Genomic DNA, 12035 nt, shown 5'->3' with positions numbered 1-12035 from the left:
TTTTAGGTTTTGGGTGGATTTTTCAATTTTTTGAGGGTGGTCACGAATTATCGTCCTTTTCGCTCTAGGACGCTTCGTTTAGGAGATATGGCCAAAAGAAGCTTTTCATGTAAAAATTTCAATTTTTTAGGTTTTGGGTGGATTTTTAAATTTTTGAGGGGGTCACGAATTAAAGTCCTTTTCGCTCTAGGACGTATATTTGAGGAGATATGGCCAAAAGAAGTTTTTCATATAAAAATTTAAATTTGTTTAGGTTTTTGGTGGATGTTTCAATTTTTTGAGGGTGGTCACGAATTATTGTCCTTACCGCTCTAGGACGCTTAGTTTAGGAGATATGGCCAAAATAAGATTTTTCATATAAAAATTTAAATTTATTTAGGGTTTGGGAGGATTTTTCAATTTTTTGAGGGTGGTCACGAATTAAAGTCCTTTTCGCTCTAGTACGCATATTTAAGGAGATATGGCCAAAAGAAGTTTTTCATATAAAAATTTACATTTTTTTAGGTTTTGTGTGGATTTATCAATTTTTTGAGGGTGGTCACGAATTATCGTCCTTTTCGCTCTAGGACGCATATTTAAGGAGATATGGCCAAAAGAAGTTTTTCATATAAAAATTTCAATTTTTTTAGGTTTTGGGTGGATTTTTCAATTTTTTGAGGGTGGTCACCAACTATCGTCCTTTTCGCTCTAGGACGCATATTTAAGGAGATATGGCCAAGAGAAGTTTTTCATATAAAAATTTCAATTATTTTAGGTTTTGGGTGGATTTTTCAATTTTTTGAGGGTGGTCACGAATTATCGTCCTTTTCGCTCTAGGACGCTTAGTTTAGGAGATATGGCTAAAAGAAGTTTTTCATATAAAAACTTCATTTTTTTAGGTTTTGGGTGGACTTTTCAATTTTTTTCATATAAGAATTTAAATTTTTTAGGTTTTGGGTGGATTTTCCAATTGTTTGAGGTTGGTCACGAATTATTGTCCTTTCCGCTCTAGGACGCTTAGTTTAGGAGATATGGCCAAAAGAAGTTTTTCATATAAAAATTTAAATTTATTTAGGTTTTGGGAGGATTTTTCAATTTTTTGAGGGTGGTCACGAATTATCGTCCTTTTCGCTCTAGGACGCATATTTAAGGAGATATGGCCAAAAGAAGTTTTTCATATAAAAATTTCAATTTTTTTAGGTTTTGGGTGGATTTTGCAATTTTTTGAGGGTGGTCACGAATTATCGTCCTTTTCGCTCTAGGACGCTTAGTTTAGGAGATATGGCCAAAAGAAGCTTTTCATATAAAAATTTCAATTTTTTTAGGTTTTGGGTGGATTTTTCAATTTTTTGAGGGTGGTTACGAATTATCGTCCTTTTCACTCTAGCACGCTTAGTTGAGGAGATATGGCCAAAAGAAGTTTTTCATGTAAAAATTTAAATTTTTTAGGTTTTGGGTGGATTTTTCAATTTTTTGAGGGTGGTCACGAATTATCGTCCTTTTCGCTCTAGGACGCATATTTATGGAGATATGGCCAAAAGAAGTTTTTCATATAAAAATTTCAATTTTTTTAGGTTTTGGGTGGATTTTGCAATTTTTTGAGGGTGGTCACGAATTATCGTCCTTTTCGCTCTAGGACGCATATTTAAGGAGATATGGCCAAAAGAAGTTTTTCATATAAAAATTTAAATTTTTTAGGTTTTGGGTGGATTTTTCAATTTTTTGAGGGTGGTCACGAATTATTGTCCTTTTTGCTCTAGGACGCTTAGTTTAGGAGATACGGCCAAAAGAAGTTTTTCATATAAAAATTTCAATGTTTTTAGGTTGTGGGTGGATTTTTCAATTTTTTGAGGGTGGTCCCGAATTATCGTCCTTTTCGCTCTAGCACGCTTAGTTGAGGAGATATGGCCAAAAGAAGTTTTTCATGTAAAAATTTAAATATTTTAGGTTTTGGGTGGATTTTTCAATTTTTTGAGGGTGGTCACGAATTATCGTCCTTTTCGCTCTAGGACGCATATTTAAGGAGATATGGCCAAAAGAAGTTTTTCATATAAAAATTTCAATTTTTTTAGGTTTTGGGTGGATTTTGCAATTTTTTGAGGGTGGTCACGAATTATCGTCCTTTTCGCTCTAGGACGCATATTTAAGGAGATATGGCCAAAAGAAGTTTTTCATATAAAAATTTAATTTTTTTTAGGTTTTGGGTGGATTTTTCAATTTTTTGAGGGTGGTCACGAATTATTGTCCTTTTTGCTCTAGGACGCTTAGTTTAGGAGATACGGCCAAAAGAAGTTTTTCATATAAAAATTTCAATGTTTTTAGGTTGTGGGTGGATTTTTCAATTTTTTGAGGGTGGTCTCGAATTATCGTCCTTTTCGCTCTAGGACGCATATTTAAGGAGATATGGCCAAAAGAAGTTTTTCATATAAAAATTTACATTTTTTAGGTTTTGTGTGGATTTTTCAATTTTTTGAGGGTGGTCACGAATTATCGTCCTTTTCGCTCTATGACGCATATTTAAGGAGATATGGCCAAAAGAAGTTTTTCATATAAAAATTTCAATTATTTTAGATTTTGGGTGGATTTTTCAATTTTTTGAGGGTGGTCACGAATTAAAGTCCTTTTCGCTCTAGGACGCATATTTAAGGAGATATGGCCAAAAGAAGTTTTTCATATAAAAATTTAAATTTGTTTAGGTTTTTGGTGGATGTTTCAATTTTTTGAGGGTGGTCACGAATTATCGTCCTTTTCGCTCTAGGACGCATATTTAAGGAGATATGGCCAAAAGAAGTTTTTCATGTAAAAATTTTATTTTTTTTTAGGTTTTGGGTGGATTTTTCAATTTTTTGAATTGACGAATTAAAGTCCTTTTCGCTCTAGGACGCATATTTAAGGAGATATGGCCAAAAGAAGTTTTTCATATAAAAATTTAATTTTTTTTAGGTTTTGGGTGGATTTTTAAATTTTTTGAGGGTGGTCACGAATTAAAGTCCTTTTCGCTCTAGGACGCGTATTTAAGGAGATATGGCCAAAAGAAGTTTTTCATATAAAAATTTAAATTTTTTTAGGTTTTGGGTGGATTTTTCAATTTTTTGAGGGTGGTCACGAATTATCGTCCTTTTCGCTCTAGGACGCTTAGTTTAGGAGATATGGCCAAAAGAAGGTTTTCATATAAAAATTTCAATTTTTTTAGGTTTTGGGTGGATTTTTCAATTTTTTTGGGGGTGGTCACGAATTATCGTCCTTTTCGCTCTAGGACGCATATTTAAGGAGATATGGCCAAAAGAAGTTTTTCATGTAAAAATTTTATTTTTTTTAGGTTTTGGGTGGATTTTTCATTGTTTTGAGGGTGGTCACGAATTATCGTCCATTTCGCTCTAGGACGCATATTTAAGGAGATATGGCCAAAAGAAGTTTTTCATATAAAAATTTCAATTTTTTTAGGTTTTGGGTGGATTTTTCAATTTTTTGAGGGTGGTCACGAATTATCGTCCTTTTCGCTCTAGGACGCTTAGTTTAGGAGATATGGCCAAAAGAAAGTTTTCATATAAAAATTTAAATTTTTTTAGGTTTTGGGTGGATTTTTCAATTTTTTGAGGGTGGTCACGAATTATCGTCCTTTTCGCTCTAGGACGCATATTTAAGGAGATATGGCCAAAAGAAGTTTTTCATATAAAAATTTACATTTTTTAGGTTTTGTGTGGATTTTTCAATTTTTTGAGGGTGGTCACGAATTATCGTCCTTTTCGCTCTAGGACGCATATTTAAGGAGATATGGCCAAAAGAAGTTTTTCATATAAAAATTTCAATTATTTTAGATTTTGGGTGGATTTTTCAATTTTTTGAGGGTGGTCACGAATTAAAGTCCTTTTCTCTCTAGGACGCATATTTAAGGAGATATGGCCAAAAGAAGTTTTTCATATAAAAATTTAATTTTTTTTAGGTTTTGGGTGGATTTTTCAATTTTTTGAGGGTGGTCACGAATTAAAGTCCTTTTCGCTCTAGGACGCATATTTAAGGAGATATGGCCAAAAGAAGTTTTTCATATAAAAATTTAATTTTTTTTAGGTTTTGGGTGGATTTTTCAATTTTTTGAGGGTGGTCACGAATTAAAGTCCTTTTAGCTCTAGGACGCATATTTAAGGAGATATGGCCAAAAGAAGTTTTTCATATAAAAATTTAAATTTTTTAGGTTTTTGGTGGATGTTTCAATTTTTTGAGGGTGGTCACGAATTATCGTCCTTTTCGCTCTAGGACGCATATTTAAGGAGATATGGCCAAAAGAAGTTTTTCATATAAAAATTTCAATTATTTTAGGTTTTGGGTGGATTTTTCAATTTTTTGAGGGTGGTCACGAATTATCGTCCTTTTCGCTCTAGAACGCTTAGTTTAGGAGATATGGCTAAAAGAAGTTTTTCATATAAAAACTTCATTTTTTTAGGTTTTGGGTGGACTTTTCAATTTTTTTCATATAAGAATTTAAATTTTTTAGGTTTTGGGTGGATTTTCCAATTGTTTGAGGTTGGTCACGAATTATTGTCCTTTCCGCTCTAGGACGCTTAGTTTAGGAGATATGGCCAAAAGAAGTTTTTCATATAAAAATTTAAATTTATTTAGGTTTTGGGAGGATTTTTCAATTTTTTGAGGGTGGTCACGAATTATCGTCCTTTTCGCTCTAGGACGCATATTTAAGGAGATATGGCCAAAAGAAGTTTTTCATATAAAAATTTCAATTTTTTTAGGTTTTGGGTGGATTTTGCAATTTTTTGAGGGTGGTCACGAATTATCGTCCTTTTCGCTCTAGGACGCTTAGTTTAGGAGATATGGCCAAAAGAAGCTTTTCATATAAAAATTTCAATTTTTTTAGGTTTTGGGTGGATTTTTCAATTTTTTGAGGGTGGTTACGAATTATCGTCCTTTTCACTCTAGCACGCTTAGTTGAGGAGATATGGCCAAAAGAAGTTTTTCATGTAAAAATTTAAATTTTTTAGGTTTTGGGTGGATTTTTCAATTTTTTGAGGGTGGTCACGAATTATCGTCCTTTTCGCTCTAGGACGCATATTTAAGGAGATATGGCCAAAAGAAGTTTTTCATATAAAAATTTCAATTTTTTTAGGTTTTGGGTGGATTTTGCAATTTTTTGAGGGTGGTCACGAATTATCGTCCTTTTCGCTCTAGGACGCATATTTAAGGAGATATGGCCAAAAGAAGTTTTTCATATAAAAATTTAAATTTTTTAGGTTTTGGGTGGATTTTTCAATTTTTTGAGGGTGGTCACGAATTATTGTCCTTTTTGCTCTAGGACGCTTAGTTTAGGAGATACGGCCAAAAGAAGTTTTTCATATAAAAATTTCAATGTTTTTAGGTTGTGGGTGGATTTTTCAATTTTTTGAGGGTGGTCTCGAATTATCGTCCTTTTCGCTCTAGCACGCTTAGTTGAGGAGATATGGCCAAAAGAAGTTTTTCATGTAAAAATTTAAATTTTTTAGGTTTTGAGTGGATTTTTCAATTTTTTGAGGGTGGTCACGAATTATCGTCCTTTTCGCTCTAGGACGCATATTTAAGGAGATATGGCCAAAAGAAGTTTTTCATATAAAAATTTCAATTTTTTTAGGTTTTGGGTGGATTTTGCAATTTTTTGAGGGTGGTCACGAATTATCGTCCTTTTCGCTCTAGGACGCATATTTAAGGAGATATGGCCAAAAGAAGTTTTTCATATAAAAATTTAATTTTTTTTAGGTTTTGGGTGGATTTTTCAATTTTTTGAGGGTGGTCACGAATTATTGTCCTTTTTGCTCTAGGACGCTTAGTTTAGGAGATACGGCCAAAAGAAGTTTTTCATATAAAAATTTCAATGTTTTTAGGTTGTGGGTGGATTTTTCAATTTTTTGAGGGTGGTCTCGAATTATCGTCCTTTTCGCTCTAGCACGCTTAGTTGAGGAGATATGGCCAAAAGAAGTTTTTCATGTAAAAATTTAAATTTTTTAGGTTTTGGGTGGATTTTTCAATTTTTTGAGGGTGGTCACGAATTATCGTCCTTTTCGCTCTAGGACGCATATTTAAGGAGATATGGCCAAAAGAAGTTTTTCATATAAAAATTTAAATTTTTTAGGTTTTGTGTGGATTTTTCAATTTTTTGAGGGTGGTCACGAATTATCGTCCTTTTCGCTCTATGACGCATATTTAAGGAGATATGGCCAAAAGAAGTTTTTCATATAAAAATTTCAATTATTTTAGATTTTGGGTGGATTTTTCAATTTTTTGAGGGTGGTCACGAATTAAAGTCCTTTTCGCTCTAGGACGCATATTTAAGGAGATATGGCCAAAAGAAGTTTTTCATATAAAAATTTAAATTTGTTTAGGTTTTGGGTGGATTTTTCAATTTTTTGAATTGACGAATTAAAGTCCTTTTCGCTCTAGGACGCATATTTAAGGAGATATGGCCAAAAGAAGTTTTTCATATAAAAATTTAATTTTTTTTTAGGTTTTGGGTGGATTTTTCAATTTTTTGAGTGTGGTCACGAATTAAAGTCCTTTTCGCTCTAGGACGCATATTTAAGGAGATATGGCCAAAAGAAGTTTTTCATATAAAAATTTAAATTTTTTTAGGTTTTGGGTGGATTTTTCAATTTTTTGAGGGTGGTCACGAATTATCGTCCTTTTCGCTCTAGGACGCTTAGTTTAGGAGATATGGCCAAAAGAAGGTTTTCATATAAAAATTTCAATTTTTTTAGGTTTTGGGTGGATTTTTCAATTTTTTTGGGGGTGGTCACGAATTATCGTCCTTTTCGCTCTAGGACGCATATTTAAGGAGATATGGCCAAAAGAAGTTTTTCATGTAAAAATTTTATTTTTTTTAGGTTTTGGGTGGATTTTTCATTGTTTTGAGGGTGGTCACGAAATATCGTCCATTTCGCTCTAGGACGCATATTTAAGGAGATATGGCCAAAAGAAGTTTTTCATATAAAAATTTCAATTTTTTTAGGTTTTGGGTGGATTTTTCAATTTTTTGAGGGTGGTCACGAATTATCGTCCTTTTCGCTCTAGGACGCTTAGTTTAGGAGATATGGCCAAAAGAAAGTTTTCATATAAAAATTTAAATTTTTTTAGGTTTTGGGTGGATTTTTCAATTTTTTGAGGGTGGTCACGAATTATCGTCCTTTTCGCTCTAGGACGCATATTTAAGGAGATATGGCCAAAAGAAGTTTTTCATATAAAAATTTACATTTTTTAGGTTTTGTGTGGATTTTTCAATTTTTTGAGGGTGGTCACGAATTATCGTCCTTTTCGCTCTAGGACGCATATTTAAGGAGATATGGCCAAAAGAAGTTTTTCATATAAAAATTTCAATTATTTTAGATTTTGGGTGGATTTTTCAATTTTTTGAGGGTGGTCACGAATTAAAGTCCTTTTCGCTCTAGGACGCATATTTAAGGAGATATGGCCAAAAGAAGTTTTTCATATAAAAATTTAATTTTTTTTAGGTTTTGGGTGGATTTTTCAATTTTTTGAGGGTGGTCACGAATTAAAGTCCTTTTAGCTCTAGGACGCATATTTAAGGAGATATGGCCAAAAGAAGTTTTTCATATAAAAATTTAAATTTGTTAAGGTTTTTGGTGGATTTTTCAATTTTTTGAGGGTGGTCACGAATTAAAGTCCTTTTCGCTCTTGGACGAATATTTAAGGAGATATGGTCAAAAGAAATTTTTCATATAAGAATTTAAATTTTTTAGGTGTTGGGTGGATTTTTCAATTGTTTGAGGGTAGTCACGAATTATTGTCCTTTTCGCTCTAGGACGCTTAGTTTAGGAGATATGGCCAAAATAAGTTTTCATATAAAAATTTCAATTTTGTTAGGTTTTGGGTGGATTTTTCAATTTTTTGAGGGTGGTCACGAATTAAAGTCCTTTTCGCTCTAGGACGCATATTTAAGGAGATATGGCCAAAAGAAGTTTTTCATATAAAAATTACAATTTTTTTAGGTTTTGGGTGGATTTTTCAATTTTTTGAGGGTGGTCACGAATTAAAGTCCTTTTCGCTCTTGGACGAATATTTAAGGAGATATGGTCAAAAGAAATTTTTCATATAAGAATTTAAATTTTTTAGGTGTTGGGTGGATTTTTCAATTGTTTGAGGGTAGTCACGAATTATTGTCCTTTTCGCTATAGGACGCTTAGTTTAGGAGATATGGCCAAAATAAGTTTTCATATAAAAATTTCAATTTTGTTAGGTTTTGGGTGGATTTTTCAATTTTTTGAGGGTGGTCACGAATTAAAGTCCTTTTCGCTCTAGGACGCATATTTAAGGAGATATGGCCAAAATAAGTTTTCATATAAAAATTTCAATTTTGTTAGGTTTTGGGTGGATTTTTCAATTTTTTGAGGGTGGTCACGAATTATCGTCCTTTTCGCTCTAGTACGCTTAGTTTAGGAGATGTGGCGAAAAGAAGGTTTTCATATAAAAATTTCAATTTTTTAGGTTTTGGGTGGATTTTTCAATTTTTTGAGGGTGGTCACGAATTATTGTCCTTTTCGCTCTAGGACGCTTAGTTTAGGAGATACGGCCAAAAGAAGTTTTTCATATAAAAATGTCAATGTTTTTAGGTTGTGGGTGGATTTTTCAATTTTTTGAGGGTGGTCACGAATTATCGTCCTTTTCGCTCTAGTACGCTTAGTTTAGGAGATGTGGCCAAAAGAAGTTTTTCATATAAAAATTTAAATTTTTTTAGGTTTTGGGTTGATTTCTAATTTTTTTGAGGGTGGTCACGAATTATCGTCCTTTTCGCTCTAGGACGCATATTTAAGGAGATATGGCCAAAAGAAGTTTTTCATCTAAAAATTTCAATTTTTTTTAGGTTTTGGGTGGATTTTTCAATTTTTTGAGGGTGGTCACGAATTATCGTCCTTTTCGCTCTAGGACGCATATTTAAGGAGATATGGACAAAAGAAGTTTTTCATATAAAAATTTCAATTTTTTGAGGGTGGTCACGAATTATCGTCCTTTTCGCTCTAGGACGCTTAGTTTAGGAGATATGGCCAAAAGAAGTTTTTCATATAAAAATTTCAATTTTTTTAGGTTGTGGGTGGATTTTTCAATTTTTTGAGGGTGGTCACGAATTATTGTCCTTTTCGCTCTAGGACTCTTAGTTTAGGAGATATGCGCAAAAGAAGTTTTTCATATAAAAATTTAAATTTTTTTAGGTTTTGGGTGGATTTTTCAATTTTTTGAGGGTGGTCACGAATTATCGTCCTTTTCGCTCTAGGACGCTTAGTTTAGGAGATATGGCCAAAAGAAGGTTTTCATATAAACATTTCAATTTTTTTAGGTTTTGGGTGGATTTTTCAATTTTTTTGGGGGTGGTCTCGAATTATCGTCCTTTTCGCTCTAGGACGCATATTTAAGGAGATATGGCCAAAAGAAGTTTTTTTATGTAAAAATTTTATTTTTTTTAGGTTTTGGGTGGATTTTTCTTTGTTTTGAGGGTGGTCACGAATTATCGTCCTTTTCGCTCTAGGACGCATATTTAAGGAGATATGGCCAAAAGAAGTTTTTCATATAAAAATTTCAATGTTTTTAGGTTTTGGGTGGATTTTTCAATTTTTTGAGGGTGGTCACGAATTAAAGTGCTTTTCGCTCTAGGACGCATATTTAAGGAGATATGGTCAAAAGAAATTTTTCATATAAGAATTTAAATTTTTTAGGTTTTGGGTGGATTTTTCAATTGTTTGAGGGTGGTCACGAATTATTGTCCTTTTCGCTCTAGGACGCTTAGTTTAGGAGATATGGCCAAAATAAGTTTTCATATAAAAATTTCAATGTTTTTAGGTTTTGGGTGGATTTTTCAATTTTTTGAGGGTGGTCACGAATTAAAGTCCTTTTCGCTCTAGGACGCATATTTAAGGAGATATGGCCAAAAGAAGTTTTTCATATAAAAATTTCAATGTTTTTAGGTTTTGGGTGGATTTTTCAATTTTTTGAGGGTGGTCACGAATTAAAGTCCTTTTCGCTCTAGGACGCATATTTAAGGAGATATGACCAAAAGAAGTTTTTCATATAAAAATTTAAATTTTTTTAGGTTGTGGGTGGATTTTTCAATTTTTTGAGGGTGGTCACGAATTATTGTCCTTTTCGCTTTAGTACGCTTAGTTTAGGAGATGTGGCCAAAAGAAGGTTTAAATATAAAAATTTCAATTTTTTTAGGTTTTGGGTGGATTTCTAATTTTTTTGAGGGTGGTCACGAATTATCGTCCTTTTCGCTCTGGGACGCATATTTAAGGAGATATGGCCAAAAGAAGTTTTTCATCTAAAAATTTCAATTTTTTTAGGTTTTGGTTGGATTTTTCAATTTTTTGAGGGTGGTCACGAATTATCGTCCGTTTCGCTCTAGGACGCATATTTAAGAAGATATGACCAAAAGAAGTTTTTTATATAAAAATTTCAATTTTTTGAGGGTGGTCACGAATTATCGTCCTTTTCGCTCTAGGACGCTTAGTTTAGGAGATATGGCCAAAAGAAGTTTTTCATATAAAAATTTCAATTTTTTTAGGTTGAGGGTGGATTTTTCAATTTTTTGAGGGTGGTCACGAATTAAAGTCCTTTTCGCTCTAGGACGCATATTTAAGGAGATATGGCCAAAAGAAGTTTTTCATATAAAAATTTAATTTTTTTTTGGGTGGATTTTTCAATTTTTTGAGGGTGGTCACGAATTAAAGTCCTTTTCGCTCTAGGACGCATATTTAAGGAGATATGGCCAAAAGAAGTTTTTCATATAAAAATTTAAATTTGTTTAGGTTTTTGGTGGATGTTTCAATTTTTTGAGGGTGGTCACGAATTATCGTCCTTTTCGCTCTAGGACGCATATTTAAGGAGATATGGCCAAAAGAAGTTTTTCATATAAAAATTACAATTTTTTTAGGTTTTGGGTGGATTTTTCAATTTTTTGAGGGTGGTCACGAATTATCGTCCTTTTCGCTCTAGTACGCTTAGTTTAGGAGATGTGGCCAAAAGAAGGTTTTCATATAAAAATTTCAATTTTTTAAGGTTTTGGGTGGATTTTTAAATTTTTTGAGGATGGTCACGAATTATCGTCCTTTTCGCTCTAGGACGCTTAGTTGAGGAGATATGGCCAAAAGAAGTTTTTCATATAAAAATTTCAATTTTTTAGGTTTTGGGTGGATTTTTCAATTTTTTCAGGGTGGTCACGAATTATTGTCCTTTTCGCTCTAGGACGCTTAGTTTAGGAGATACGGCCAAAAAAAGTTTTTCATATAAAAATTTCAATGTTTTTAGGTTGTGGGTGGATTTTTCAATTTTTTGAGGGTGGTCACGAATTATTGTCCTTTTCAGTCTAGGACGCTTAGTTTAGGAGATATGGTCAAAAGAAGTTTTTCATATAAAAATTTAAATTTTTTTAGGTTTTGGGTTGATTTCTAATTTTTTTGAGGGTGGTCACGAATTATCGTCCTTTTCGCTCTAGGACGCATATTTAAGGAGATATGGCCAAAAGAAGTTTTTCATCTAACAATTTCAATTTTTTTAGGTTTTGGGTGGATTTTTCAATTTTTTTGAGGGTGGTCATGAATTATCGTCCTTTTCGCTCTAGGACGCATATTTAAGGAGATATGGACAAAAGAAGTTTTTCATATAAAAATTGCAATTTTTTGAGGGTGGTCACGAATTATCGTCCTTTTCGCTCTAGGACGCTTAGTTTAGGAGATATGGCCAAAAGAAGGTTTTCATATAAAAATTTCAATTTTTTTAGGTTTTGGGTGGATTTTTCAATTTTTTTGGGGGTGGTCACGAATTATCGTCCTTTTCGCTCTAGGACGCATATTTAAGGAGATATGGCCAAAAGAAGTTTTTTATGTAAAAATTTTATTTTTTTTTAGGTTTTGGGTGGATTTTTCTTTGATTTGAGGGTGGTCACGAATTATCGTCCTTTTTGCTCTAGGACGCATATTTAAGGAGATATGGCCAAAAGAAGTTTTTCATATAAAAATTTCAATGTTTTTAGGTTTTGGGTGGATTTTTCAATTTTTTGAGGGTGGTCACGAATT

This window comes from Haematobia irritans, chromosome 3 (assembly GCF_050003625.1).
Source record: "Haematobia irritans isolate KBUSLIRL chromosome 3, ASM5000362v1, whole genome shotgun sequence".
NCBI lineage: Eukaryota > Metazoa > Arthropoda > Insecta > Diptera > Muscidae > Haematobia > Haematobia irritans.
The sequence above is the reverse complement of the archived record's forward strand: the minus strand, read 5'-3'. Positions refer to the sequence as shown.